Here is a 15648-nt window from a genome sequence, read left to right on the forward strand (position 1 = left end):
AAGGCCTGGTTTTCATTTCTTAGATGCTTTTAATGGCTACAGAAAACATATTAGATAGACAACAGCATCATTAAAATAACAACTGACTAGGTTAACAGACAGACCTTACATACACATGATGCTTACCATTTCAACTGCTTACTACAAATGGCGCAGTCTAGGGCTTGCATCGCCCAATATTTATGTTAATTCTGTGCAAGTCCTTGATAGCTTCTTCTTAAGGTATATTCACACAATGATTCATCCTCCTCTTAAAAGATTGCCCTTTTGAAAAAACAAGTTAGACATGCATTATTAAATACACTGGAAACAAAACATAAATGTTCAGTCCGTCAGCTCAGATTCGCTAAGCAGGGTTTGTTTAGATATGTCTTACAATCTGGACCAAATTTAGCAACAGGGACAGTCTTCATGTGCACAAATCATATCAGGAACCCTGATTCATTATAGAACGGAATGTCCTCTTGAACTTCCTCCCACCAAACACTGGACAACTCACTCTGAGATAAAAGTCTTTCTCACAGGCTATGTGCTGTGGTATAGGCTTGGAGACTGGTCTCAAATGCTTCCGACCTTATTCATGCCATGATCGCAGAGCTCTAGACCAATATTCTTCATGACACCCAATCTAATCCTAACCTTTGGACATTTGCATCCTGCATCCTTTAACGCTTTCTGCTCTTTGTAATGGGATTGAGCGGTTTACTGGTCTTATTGTAGGACCTCTGATAGGCTCTTCTTCAACAGGTTGGCTTCCCACTGTTCTTTATTCTTGACACATGGATCCATCAATTGATCTACTGATTGGCAACATGGTTCTGGTTTGTCTCACAGAAGTCTCTCTGAGCAGGTGAACCAAGATGTTTATCACGAAAGCAACATTTCTGGAGATTCAAGAGATTCAGGAAAACATCACTATTATCTTGTTTTTGATCTCTCTAGTAACTGTTTTGTACCTTGAACTCGCACGCTTCTGCAAACCATTCCAGAATGCGGTACTAGGTCTACTTGTGACATGAGAAAGTCCCATTCTTCAGCAAAATTCAACTGTTGGCTTTGTAACCGCGCCATTGTCAGAAATAACTTTGTGTGGACTACCATGGACTACAGACATTTCATCTTAGTAATGACAGTACTGAATGACAGGCTAGGAAGTAGGTCAATCTCAACCAATTTGAACAAGAGTCTACTAACACCAAAATAATGTTGATCATTCCAATCGAAAATGTCTGTGGCTACTGTTGACCATGTAAAGGTTCCGAATCTGTTTTAAGCTGAAGTGGTTCCTTCTGTTGATGTGGATAAGTACTGTTAAACACTGAACAAGATAAAAGTGCTGTCTCAATGTCTTGTGACATAGAAAAAATTACTAGTTCTCTCACCCTTCTTTGCAGATCGGTCCTGGAAGATGACCACGACAAAAGACAGTATGTACTAGGTCAGGACTTTGAACAATTACTTCTTCGGACCTTTCTACGAGTAATACGTCTTTAGTCAAAATGTAAAATCTCATCTGTGTATGGAAAATAAGGTTGCACTTCTTTTTGAGGTAAACTAGAATGCTCTGACGGCCATCCATGATTGATGTGCTGGTTAAGCCTTTGTAAAACTGATCTGTGGGTGAGTAATCTCTCAGCTCATCGCTGACACGCGGAAGAAAAATTTCGACTCCATAACTTCAAAATCATGGGTTCGTGATTCTGCTGCTATTCGTGTTTTTCTGATCCAGACAATGTCAGCAAAATGTTAGTTTGCCTTTGTAGACAAGATTGAAATTGTACTTTGCAATCTCAGCATCACATGTTGCAGTCTGGCTGGGGTTGAATGCATTGGCTTTCAAGATAGTGACTCAAAGGTTGCGGTCTGTTTTGATCTGGATAGGTCTACCATAAAATCACGAAACTTCAACATGCACATTAATTACCAAAAAGTTTTCTCAATTTGACATATTGGGTAGACCTCAGGGTTGGTAAGAGTTCATGCATATGCAACAGATTGATCTTCTTGTAAACTGACTGCTCAGACCAAATTCTCGGCGATCACAGGAAAGTGTTACTTGTTTCGAAACATCATAGTATCTGACTGTTGCGGACTTGCAATTCTGTGTTTCAGGACATCAAATGCCTCTGGTGTTGCTCTAACCAAACCAGGATACAGCTTTAATGATCAGCTCTCTGAATGGTGCTGAAAATTGGCTCAAGTCTGAAATGAACTTCCAGTAAGTTGACCTCATGCCAAGAAAAACGCTGGCAGGGCTTGAACACTGTCTGGTGCTGGCATCTCAAGAATGGTTGTTTGTTTGAAAGGGTCTGGTCAGAAGCCTGTACTTGTAAAATAAAATGACCAACATAAGTACTTTGTACCTTGAACTTGCAGTTCTAAACGAGCCTAGATCTCTGATATGCCCTTTCCAGAACTTCTTCTGAGGTTTCTGTCATATCTCAAGCCCATCACTTAATTCTCCTCCTACTATGTTAACGACTAAGTAACAGCACAAGGATATTTTGCGAAAAATTTGTAATTCATTGCTCTTTGAAAGACTTCACTTGCAGGAATTTATCCTAAATGGCCTTCTCACCAAAACAAATGGAGTGCTAAATGTAGTGCTAAATTATGACTTTTGTCGTTTCGAATTTGCCAAAATTAACTTTTACATCTAAGACAGGAGGGTATTTGGCATCAAGGTTGTAATTTCTTCTTCGAATTAAAAGATTGGATGGCGAGTTTCACGTTTTGTTTAAATCTTGTGGGGCAATACATATTCTGATGTCATCTGAGCTTTTCTTGTGAGCTACCACCATGGAAGATACCCATTCAGTTGGAGGTTCAACTGGACAAATCACCCCCACCCATTTTATCAAACTCTGTTTTGACTCTGTCCTGCATGGCAAATGGAATTTTTGGGCTGGCCTGATAATTGGATTGACCTCTGGGTCTAACTTCAGGAGTACACAACTGGAAGTTTGTCTTGGAACTCAGCATAGGGGGAAAAAATGTGCTGGGCAAAATTAGTAGTGGTCTTTTAACTTGGTGGACTTCCATATTAAATGAAAGCAGTCCCATTTTCAAACTGTCTCGAGCCTAATAATGACTGGACCCTCCTGCCCACATAAAATAAGTCATAGCTTCTTCCAGTAGAGTAACATGAAAGCACTACTAAGCCTTTGGTATGAATTTCTTCATTTCCCAAAAGCAACAAGTTTTACCTTGCCAAATCAAGCTTTTCACCTTTACAGACACTGGTAAATGTTTCTGTTGACATAACATTGCCCTTGGAACCTGTATCAACTTTGAGCTCTGTGGGTTTGCCATTTATCAAAACAGAAAGATTACTTCATTCTTTGCCCTTAAATCTACTGCATTGACTTTTCATGAAGCACTGACACACCATCAACATAAAGATAACTGCCATTGTCTAACTGATGAACTTTTTTCCCTAAAATGTTCCCTTTTAATATAAAAAAATGGGGGCCCTTTTTGATTTACAAAACATTTTGAAATTATTCCATTTATTGCATTTATGGCATTGTTGATCAACAAAAAGCTAAACATTTCCCCCTTTTTATATTCATGACTTCCACCAAAATTTAAACAGTTGGCAATGAAACTGGGGGGGGCATACTTTGAGTTTGCTGACTCACTCTTATGCTTCACTGAGACTGTGAGACTTCTGGAATTTGCTTGAAAGCTCTGGGGTTTACAAGTGAGTGCTGCGGGGGTTACAGTTGCTGCCATGTGCTTGGGCCTTTTTTTTAATAACATGCCATACACTATCAACATGAGCCCCCACGGTGCCTTCTAGAGCTTTCTCTTTGTAAGCATATTTGTTTGCTTTCTATGAGCTTGTACATTGACAAATCTCAATGGCCTTATTCAAAGTTAAATCACTGCCACAAAGCAAAATCCTTCTCAGAGCATCATCTTTTATACCACACACAAGTCTGTCCTTTATGAATTCATCCCATAAATCACCCAAATCTGCCGCTTTTTTTTTTGGTCAGCTATATACCTGCAAAAGTTTCACAAGGCTTTTGATCCCTTGTGTAAATAAGTGCCTTTCCATTGTAACATTTGTCTGGGGTTATACATTTCAAGCACTCTGGGTCCCCCCTTGCTCAGCCTGTACAACAATATGAGGGTTTTCCCCTCTCCTGTATAGATATAGCAGGTGCATATACAAATGAGTTTTCCCCTTTTCAATGGCTTCTGACCCAGCTAAATTAGGCAGAATAAATCCCAAATGGTCATCTATCAGAAAATGTTGTACTAAACATTCTCCAGTTCTCAGCAATATTACTGTCAAATACAAGTGCAGTAGGTTTCAAATCTATCTGCTATGCTATACAAAATACAAAAAAATATGGCCTTTGTAACTGTGTACAAACAAACTGTTCTGAGAGATTGTAACAATATTCAAATGCACAATAAACTCTTAAAATACTGTATTTAGTGCAATATGCTCTGTAATATCTGTATTCTGGGAAATAGCTTTACTGTAACATTGCACAAACAGGCAAACACTTTATACACTTCATAGCTCAAATATATTTGCTTAATAAAAAAAATATAGATTTGCAAAGCATGTATTAGAAAATGCAGTTTTTTCCCCCTTTATTTTATTCGTTTTATAAAACTTTATTTAAAAAATTTTCCTTAGAAATTTTGAATATTTTTATCAATTTTTACAGATCTGTTTATGCGAATATTAAAGAAAGTTTTTTATGTCTAGTTTCATATTACATGAAAAGAAATAGTGCTGAGCAATTTTTAATACCGAAATTCATTTCTGACCTGTTTTGTGAAGTTTGCACATTTTGGAATGATCAGCTAATCTATATTCCTCCAGCTCTAAGCAAGTGCCTTTAGTCATTTTCCCCAAAAAGGCCTTCTAACTTCATGTCCTTTTGGTATGCTGGTTTGGGCTCCTTGTCCTTTAGACATGCCACATCTGACACCATGCCCTTTCTCTCCAACACATGACAAGAAGGCTGGGGTTTTCATTTAGATGCTTTAACACACAGAAAGACAACAGGATGGATAGCAGCATCATTAAATATGAACAGATTAGTTTACAGACAGACCTTACATACATACATCTCAACTACCTACTACAAAATGGCAGTCTAGCTTCCCGTGCTCAGTATTTACACACTTGTGCAAGCCCTTGGATAGTTTTTAAAGGTATATACACATGAACTGAGCTACAATAACCATTACATTATTCTGAATCGAACTACAGAAAATCCTTCATCAGTTTACTAGACAACATGGAACCACAAGTTGCCTGTTGTACTCCTATTGCCAGCCTCCTAGGTTTAGATGATACAAGGCAGGGTTTGGGCAGTCTTATACCCACAGACACCCCTTTACTGCTACCAGAAATGAATCCACATGTGAGTGGTGTAGATACATATTTCAGTGAGAAGTAAACATCTCACTTCCCTTCCCATTGGTTACTAGAAATCACTAAGAGCTCTCAACTTCACACATGCAATTATACCACCATATGACCCCACTAACTCCAAACTGACTTAACACTGAACTGCTTTGTAAATTTATTGAATCTTTCCAAGCCCAAAAGAAAATGTAACAGATTGAGTTAGGTTGCGAGATCCAAAATTGATCTCAGTCCCCTTTTTCCCTTTGGCACAAAAAACTCTTGAATAAGTTGCAGACTCCTCCTGGTCTGGGTGACCACCTGGATGACTCTTTTCTAACAGCTTGTTTATTTCTAGTGCTGCTGTTTTCCTCTGACTGGATGGAACTTTGGGAAAATTTTTAGGGAAAATTAAATTTTTAAATTGGAATCTTTTCACCCAAATTTTTTTTTGCCAGGCTCTCTGGTGCAGGAATAAGTGACCCCGACTGCCTCCAGAGATGGACAGTTTGGCCCCCTCTTAAGACTGCTGGTGGGATCTGTCAAAGATAGCATCTCTAGATTCTTGACTTTGTGGACCCTCTACCACAAATGACATCTTACATTAGATTTCCCCCTCTGCCCATGGGGATCTTTCTCCATGTGAATTTTGGGAAAGGGAAACCCCGAGATTTCTTAAACCACATTTTTGACCACTTCACTGATTCTTAAAAAAGGTTCATTGAGAAGTCAAAAACATTCACAAAACAGACAGGGTTTTACCCTCCTGCTCATACCTAGAGTGTGTGTCCTTCACTCTGGGACCAAATAAGGAAGACATGTCAAAGGAAGCATTGAGAGGGATGCCTTGAAGGATTCTGACAAGTCAAACAAATGCATCAAGGCATGCCATTTAATGGAAAAATCTGAACATTCTGCCCATGGAAAGCCTCATGGATGAGCGGGAAATGGATTAGAGGACAGCTAACTGAGAGGCAACATAGCTCTTTGCCTCAGAGGATATGGTCCCAGAGAAGGATCTGGACAGTTTCTTTATCAAACCCCTCGGGAGTCTTGTAAAATGTGCCAGACAGTTCAGTGACAGAGGGAAAAGGTAGTTGAGGTATAAATATGCTTCCCAAATCTATCCCCCTAGACTCCCTATTATGGGGATGGACAGAGGAACTTTGTTCTACTAATTCCTTTCTGGCAGCGGCTGCTAAAAATGGCATCAATGGGTCCTCCTTTACTTCACAAAGATCTGTTCTTTGCTGGTTCCAGGATTCTATCTGGTCTTTTGGGATTGTTTCATTGGTGTCAGTTTCCCTTCCACCCCACTGAGAGACCAAATCAATGAGCTCATTGGCAGGCAGGGTCATCCAGGAGGTAGATGGGCCAGCACCAAAAGCCTTAAGGAATACCGTCTCTGCTTGAAAAGGGTTGTAGGGAGGCCAACCACCCTTCTGCTTTAGGAGCTCCAGAATGTCTTCAAATGAGACAACTTCAGGTGGTCATCTTGGGGGACCCTTCTCCCCCCGAAGTCAGTATCTTGACAGGATCGTGCTAAGATTCTAAGTGCTTCCTTTTGCACTTTATCTTCCTGGGAGCGTTTTCAGTGAGATGTGCTGGAGAGGTGACGGAGGAAATCATTATATCCTGTTGCCTATCCTGGAGGACTAGAGCATTAGGGGAAAGGGAGGAGTCGGCAGTTTTCAGTGAATCACGAGCTGAAAACTTTTGAGTCAGATCCAAACAAAGATTTCCCAAGCTTTGTTTATATGCTTGTTGTTTGTTTGCTTATTTCCGGGAAACGCTAATTCCCCCTTTGGCTTCTCAGCTTCTGTGGATCACTAGTGATATCTGCATTTTACTTACTTATTTCCTTGTTTCACTTGAAAGAAAGTTACTGTCTGTCCTTTTTGCATTTAAGTTACCTGTAACACACCGCACTTAAGTTACCTGGCACTTGCCCCTAAAGCAATTATATAAGTCAGCACTAAAAATTAAAAGCACTACACCCTCACTCCCAACTGGCCCTTGTTTTCAATTATTAAGGAATTCCCAGTATTATTCTAGCATGTCCAAAGGTCAGTTGTCAATCTCCTCCCCGGTCCAGCTGGTGAATCTGGGAATCTTGAGGCAATGTTACAACTGCCTCAGACAAACCCTCTCCTCCTCCCAACAAATTCCAACACATGTGAGAGATTCAACCATATACCCCTGGAGGCTAAGCTCTCTCAACTCAGTACTGGCATAACCAGTCAGGAGGAGAAAAACCACACTAACTACAATTCCAGTCTCACATAGACCTACCACGACAGCAAACCAAACACATAATCACACAAAAAAACATACTGGGGGCTCTAAATAAAGATCTGCCTAAGCAGCAGAGACCTCCCAAAACAGACACCCAAGCAACCGCTACCCCAAAACAAAACACTCCCCTATCTCCCAAAACCAGTGTGCCAACAGTCACAGTCCTTAAGACTAAACAACACACCTGATACACTTGTAATAGGTGACTATTTAGGCACACTGATGTCCCGCTCACCAGGCTGAACAAGGAGAGGGTCACAGTGAGCAGCCTGTCGGGGGCTAGGATCCGCCACATAACACAAGCACTCAGGTCACTCCAAGGCAAGTACAAATATGACTCAGTCATTGTCCATGCTGGTGTGAATGACATGAGGCGCCTCCCTGGACTACATGAAAAAAGACATAAAGGAGCTCTCTGAGCATGTAGCCCAGGGGACCCTGACCTTGAATAGTATCTTACCCTCACCAAGAATGATGCCACAATATGAAGACAAGATGATCAATTTCAACAATTGGCTTAAGTACTAGTGTCATTCAAAGGGGAAAACCTGTCAGCTTGGGATGATATGCTCGACAAGCCCGATGCTTCGCTAGGGACGACTTGCACCTGTCACCCCTGGGCTTTTGGATATTGGCAAAGGCCTTCTACCCCCCTAGTGCCTTTTTAGGCAAGGCTCAAAAGACAAACCCACCTCCATTGGTATCACAAGGGATAAGAAACTAAGAGTAATGCTACTCCCCCGAAGTCTAAACCTCAAGATGCACGATTAAACTCTCCTTAGCATGGAGAACATTAATATCTGTGCAGTAACAAAAAAACCCGGTTCAGGGCTCCCGGGGCACCCCAGCACTACCAGGTTAATACTCATTGGGTTTTCGCCCCCAAAAATTGGGAAACCCCAAAAAGGGGGGTATCGATATTCATCAAAGATACCCACACCTCCAGGTTGGTGGCAAAACAAGCATCAGAGACTATCCATGTGCAACTAACAGTGGGTAAAACTGCCTTCCAGTTTATAGCCTGCTACAGACCACCCTCCCCCCAAACCCCCCCGGCCTTTCTGAGAACACTGGAAAATATGAAGGTCTCTCCAAACACCATTATATTGGGGCTTCAACTACCCAAACATAGACTGGGAGCATTACTCTAGCTCCAACACCCTAGCCCAAAGGTTCCTAGAATTTCTAAACTCACATGCTATGGAACAACAAATACTCCCACAAGAGGGGAAAACATACTGGACCTGATCATCACCAACATGGGGACTCTATGCTCCAGACCAGAAGTGTATCCCTCAGTGGTAAGATCAATTTAAAATAATCTCACTGGATATTCACATCCCGAAACCCCCGCCCAGAAAACCACAGTGAAAAACTTCTCTAAAGCAAATTTCACACTCCTCAAAACCGAGGTGGAATCCTTCAAAGCCCCGGGCCTGTGGAAAATTCCCAGACCACAGAATTCTTTATAAAAGCATTCTATGAACACCTTCAGGAATGCATGGATCAAACCCAAATAAAACAAAGACCCAATCCTCCAAAGGCAGGCGTCCTGTCTGGTGGACCCCAGCCATAAGCAAACTATACAATAGAAGGAGGAAGCTACTAAATGATACAGCAAAATCCCAAAAAGGGGAAAGGGATCACTGATCAGTATTAGCAAAAACTACGGGCACTCATAAAATTGTCTAAGGCCAGCTTGAGAGAAAAAATTTCACAGGACACTAAGGATAATCACAAGGCTTTCTTTAGTTATGTTAGTAGCCTGGGTGGTAATTCCCAGATATGCTCAGAATTAGCCCTTACAAAAAAAACACTGAACCCACAGACATTGCCAACATCCTAGCTGACAGGTTCAGGGAAACTTCTCCCACCAAAAAGAGGAAAAATCTATCCCAGCCGCGTGCTGCCCCCCCGACATCTCCAATGCTCATGTAAGAGCCGCCCCCTCCCAAAGCAAAAACACAGCATCAATGGGACCAGAGGGGTCCCGGGCTGCGCCCCAAGAAATCCCAAAAAGAGCCAAACCCAAACATAAAACTACTGTTCAATCTCAGCCTTACTACAGGATATGTGCCCAAAGAGTGGCGTACAGCAACAGTGGTCCCTCTCCATAAAGGTGGTGCCTCAACGGATCCTGGAAACTATCCCCCATAAGCCTGACTAGCTTGGTCTGCAAAGCTATGGAAAGGATCAACATGGACCTCATAAATAAAGATATTGGGGACCTTCAGACAGTGGATCTTACCCAGTTAGCCTTTGTTAAGGGCAGATCCTGCCTCTTAAACCTTGTTGATTTCTTTGAAACAGTCACTAAGGCCATTGACGAGGGAAGGTGGTCCACACAGCCTACCTGGACCCTTTAAAAACCTTGATAAAACCACTCGGGCATTATAGATAAGCTCACCAGCTTAAATATAAACCCCTATGTCACTAGATGGATTGCAAACTGGCTCAAGGACAGAACCCACATGGTTAGAATTGCTGGAGCCATGTCAGACTCCAAACCAGTTACAAGTGGTGTCTCACAAGGCTCAGTCCTGGGACCCCTCTTGTTCGGTATATATTTCTCGGAGGTACAGGCCAACACGGAAGGACTGTGGCTGACCAAGGCCCGATGACTGCAAACCCCTAACCGACTCACCAGCCGACACAAGCATCCTCCAAAAGGGCCTCATAGAAACAGACAACTGGTGGCAGAGCCATGGCCTCAAGCTAAATGCCAAAAAGTGTACAGTCATCCCCTTTGGCAAAAACAAAGTCATCCCCTTTGGCAAAAACAAAGTGCCCACAAATTACCACATAGGTGGTAATCCATTAAGTACAGAAGAAGTAATTAGGGACCCAAGTTGATAGTAATTTTCATTTGACAACCACATGGCCAAAGTGGTTAGAAAAACATTTTATATAGCCCACCTAATCATGAAGGGGTTCACATCTAGATCAGGGGGGTCATCGGGCCCCTTTACTCATCCCTCATCAGGCCCATAACTGAGTACAATGCCCCTTTTGGGATGTACCTTACCAGACACCTGCAGCAACTGGAAAGACCCCAAAAGTACCTCACACCACGAGGATCAAAGGGGCTCAAACAGATGCCATATGCTGCCTGGTTAAAGAAACTCCAGCTCTACTCAGTGGCATACCATCTGCTCAGAGGCGATCTGTGTCCTACGTATAAAGCCATGTCCAACCCGGAATTAATGGACATGCTGCACCTCAGAAAATCCAAATCCCATCGAGCTACGCGCTCGAGAGGCTTGAACCACAGCACTGAAATAAATAGGACATGCTGGAGGGACAGATTCATAACCCAGAGGCTCCCCTTAACTCGAATAAAATCCCAGTCCAGGTTAGGCAGAGTCCCTCATTGACTCTCTTCAAGAGGAATATTGATGAGTGGATGGGAGATCGTAGGTTTACCCCAGGTATCACTTCTGTATCACTGTTAGACAGAGGCATAGTATACTAACCTCAAAAAAGGGCATAGCAAAATTAATTTAAAATGGGTGGAAAAACCAAACACATTCTGGCTAGGCTTATAAATGCCCTAGGGCAGATAGCCTAGTATGAACCTATGAACCTAAGAGCTGAGGAATGAATGAAAACTGACATCATCAGATATTTTATTACCCTCATGCAGGGTGATTTATGGCTGCCTGAAAATCTGTCTTAAATAATGTCTGACATCACAGAGTGGAAACTGTTTTACTAAGATTTCTCCCTGAAGAAAAAGCTCTGGTTCATCTGTGGTCTTCTCACATTATGTCCCACTCTTCAACTCTTACCCAGAAAATGGATTTGTAATACAAACGTGAAATCTATAAATGTATACAGCAAAACTACAACAGTTGATTAAAAAGGGTTTGGTACTTACCTTTTAGCTTAGCTCTGATTTTGTTGGCAATTCTCTTGATTTCTTTATTTAGTTCCTCGAGCTGCTCTTTCGTCCCTAAAGAAAACACAAATTAGCACTTTCCGTTAACAACTACTTATGAACTGTCACGTTGGACTGTGACCAAAACTACAAGTAAATGTCATCAAATGCATTTTTCTTCTTTTCTATCATACCAGCATGCCATGATTTGTAATATGAGCTTTTTGTGGCTATAACCCAAGCCAGATTCTCTAAACAGTCAATATATATAGCATTTACACTTGATCATTTGTCCTAGATTACAAACAAAAAGCATCTGCTATAAACCACTTCCGTTTATCAAGCTATCATTCATTAAAGTACATAAAAAAAATTAAAAAGTGTTTCTATAATGTCCCTGAAAGCACGACTCACACCTCAGTGACAATACTGTTAACAGCACAAAGAACATTTAACAAAACGGGTCCTGCAAATGTTTCTAAACTTCAGAACACCGTTTAAGTATCTCAAAATCTGGGTTCCTACTGAAGGTCAAAATTGCAACTGCAAATCTGATCATGTTAATCCTTGTGCATTCCTTCATGGGTATCGGTTCAGAGCTCGGGAAACCCAGCCCGGGCATTTTCCCAAACTTGCTTCAGCTTCAAGCTCTCGAACTAAACTCTTACACACAATCCTCCCTCTCCCTGTTACCTCAGATTTTGTTTGCGTTAAACCAGTCCTGTCAAGCTTAACTTTTCTTGAGCTATGTACAGTCAATTGTTGTTTAATTGCTTTACAAATTACTTTTCTGTCAGAAAAGTTGATATTTTATTGTCTCTTGCCCTATCGCATCTAGTGTTCATAATTTCCTCAGGTTCCTGTCCTCTATTTACCTTTTTTACTGCGAGGTAATATTCTCTTTACCATCGTTGGTAATCTTTTCCCCTTTTCTCTTTCATACCTTCGGGTACTCTCTTGTATCATTGTTGGTACTTTTCTATTAGTTAATATGGTGGATAAAAAAGGTAGTCTGGGGTTTAAGCGGTGTTCTGATTGTGGACACAAACTGCCTACTTCTGATGCACACTCTATGTGTTTATTGTTTGGGAGCTTCCCATTTATCTGTTAAACCACCTTGTACTATTTCTGAGAACTTCTCTAATAGAACTTTGTTAGAAAGGACAAGGGACTTCTAAAATCTCCCTTTTCAGAGGCTATTTCTGGGTCAGAGGTCTCAACCCCTCCTAAAGCCCATAAGAAAATGGATGTTTCTACTAATAAATCCTTGCCTTCGTCCCGGCTGGGGGTTCTCACCAACCAAAACTAGAAAGGCTAAAATTTTCTGGAGCTCTTTCAGTTAGCCCCTGTGCTTTCGGTGCCCAGACCTTCAGCACAGAGGACTTTGGCTCCATTAGTGATTTTGTCTCCGTCCTCTCCTGCAACCTTCTACATATTGGCACCGAGGGCTCCGGTTCAGACCATTACCACTGTACACCGACCCTTCAGTCGGTGCAGACCCAGTGTCGGCTCCAACATCTTCCCCTTTGGGAAAAGAGGCCTTTATTGTTGACTCCAGCTTTGTCGGTTCCAACCCCGGGACTGACAACCACTTCCCCCATCCCTGTTGTCAGTGCAGACAATGACATTGGCACCGACGACTTCTTCATTGCAGACTACAGTAGTTCAGTCTTTCTCAGCACCGTTGTCCTCGGTGCGGTCAGATGAGATGGGCACAGAGTCTGTCTCTTTTGTGGACAGGCCTGTTTCTCCCTCAGTCTCTGTGGAGGTCCACTAGAAGCCTTTCCGAACATGATGTATTTCCTTGTGGACCAGGCATTCTTGGGAAGTATTCCACCCCCTTTGGAACTATCCTTCCTTGGGAGTTGATCACCCATCTCCAAAGACACCTTCTTATTCTCCTCCTTCATTGTCTTTGTAAAGTCCATGGATATAGTACAGTCTTCTCCTTCTGCAGTTGCCTTTATGGGTCTTACCAAGAAACCGCAGTTGCCTTCATGGCAGGAAAGTTTTGCTATGACCCAGGATGTCAGCTGTGACACGATAGCTTGCTGCTCCACAGTCATTCAGGGACTGTGGGTCGGCAGGCTGAGCCACTTAGGGGGAGTGCCCCGTTCTAGACATACACTCCTCTCTGGGTGGACCAGCCTTCCAACTGATGGAGAAGGCTTTCACTGCTGCTGGCAATACCGGTATGTCAATACTTCCGCCCTCCTCTGGTACACTGGTCTTACAAATCGCACCTAGTGGACACCGGGTGCAAGGGCCTCAGGACATATTTTCCCCAGGAATCCCCCTTTTCCCTTGTCTTCCCCCGCTTCTCCTGCTGAGGAGGTCCACCGGGAAAAATTCATGTAAGAGGAAGCACATGGACAGCACAGAGGAGTCCCTCACTGAAGACACAGATTATGATGAGGGGGAAGGATCCCCGCGGTCACCCTCTGAGATATCCTTTGGGTATCCTCTAAATCCTGAAACAGAGAGGTGACTGACAGTCCTCTAATCTGACCCCTGAGGAATCTGTGTTCCTGCAGGCCTTTGTGCCCAGCCCCTACCTCCTGGGTTACTCCACCTGCTGATGAAGTTGTCCATCGGGAGTGTGCTGGCCACTGATACTGTCAAAGCTATTCCCGGAGGGCCCGATAAGATCTTGTCCCTCCTGCTTGGGTCCCCATTGGTCCAAAGGTCTTCCTGTAGATGCTTTGGTGGGGCCCAAAAAAAAAGGATCTGGCAGAAGAAGAAAGTCAAACTGTCCATCCACCTAACAGAGAGTCCAGGCCCTGGACAGAATAGGGAAGCCCCCTTTGCTTCAGCGAACTTTGCTATCAGGTCCCTGAATTATATGGCACATTTTACCAGGCTTCAAAAGGATCTGGTTTCAGAGCTCTCTGAAACCTTGGCTGGGGCAGTGTCTGATGAGGTCCGTGACAAAGTGGCCTCTCAGCTGGCCACCATTGAGTCTATATCTAACTCCTCTATGGCGACATCTCACGCATCAGAAGGAGCAGCTAGAGCGGTTCAGCTGCGGGCTTGAGACGGCATGCCTGGATGCGCCCGCAACTTCGTGGAACCCTTTAAATCTTCCTTTCTTAATGTCCCCATTGAGGCCTCCTTGTTGTTTGGGCCGAAAGTTAAAAGCACACTGGCCAGATGTGAACAGGATGGTAAGACCTTTTCTGTCGAGGTGTCAATTATTCTTCCCTTTAACCCTGCTTTCTCCTAAAACCAAAAGAGTGGAAAGATATGGTTCAAGAACTCTCAGGGTCCTTTCTGTGACACACAGGCCGAGTTCTCCCCCAGAGGCAGAGGGGGTAAACTCACAGGGAAGATGCTCCTTTCAGGGCAGAGGGGACCCAACCAGGGTTCCAGGGATTCTTTCCCTGGTCAATCCTACCACTGCTCCTGAAGAGTGGCCCAACTCCTTTCCTCTGGAGGTGGTTGGTGGACGTTTCTCTTGTACCCTTCTGCCTGGCTAACCCTCACCACTGATTCTTGGGTACAAAGGATCATAATCAGAGGTTATCATGTTCCCTTCGATCTTTGTCCCATCCCTTCAAAAAATCTTCCTGACATTCCTCCCAGTCAAAGGAAGAAGTAGCACTAGAGATAGAAAAGCTGCTAAGAAAAGGAGTCATCCAGATAGTCCCTCCAGACCACATAGGATCCGGATTCTAGTCAAGACTATTTTTGGTGCTAAAGAAAACCGGGGACTGGAGACCAATTTTGGATCTCAGTGTATTGAACAAGTTTGTGAGAGTACAAAAATTCCAGATGGTCACTATACAGTCTATCCTCCCCCTTTTGGAAAAAGACTATTGGATGTGCTCTATAGATCTTAAAGATGCATACTACCACATAAAGGAGGACAGGCCATCAAGAAGATTTCTGGGTTCCGGGGAGCCAGTCAATACCAGTTCAGAGTACTGCCCTTCGGACTCTCTACAGCCCCCAGAGTGTTCACACAGTGCATGGCAGTTATCCCCCACTTGCGACTTCAAGGATTCCAGGTGTTTCCATACCTAGACGACTGGCTGATTTCCGCCCCCCACCAGACATCTACTGGAAAAAGCCCTGGCATACCCCTCCTCGCTGCTCAAAG

The 15648-nt window shown here is 43.1% G+C and overlaps 1 protein-coding gene across 2 annotated transcripts in view; it reads right to left on the minus strand.

The window, feature by feature from the left end:
- STX2 (syntaxin 2) overlaps positions 1 to 11622 on the minus strand; it is a 689827-nt gene extending 678205 nt beyond the window's left edge. For both annotated transcript variants that reach the window (XM_044068758.1, XM_044068757.1), the window contains exon 1: positions 11550 to 11622. The gene's annotated coding sequence lies outside the window, so the exon portion shown is untranslated. The remainder of the gene's footprint in view (positions 1 to 11549) is intronic.
- Positions 11623 to 15648: the final 4026 nt, after the last annotated feature.

The sequence above is a fragment of the Protopterus annectens genome, chromosome 4.part0, assembly GCF_019279795.1.
Source record: "Protopterus annectens isolate FY-2018-M chromosome 4.part0, PAN1.0, whole genome shotgun sequence".
NCBI classification, from domain to species: domain Eukaryota; kingdom Metazoa; phylum Chordata; order Ceratodontiformes; family Protopteridae; genus Protopterus; species Protopterus annectens.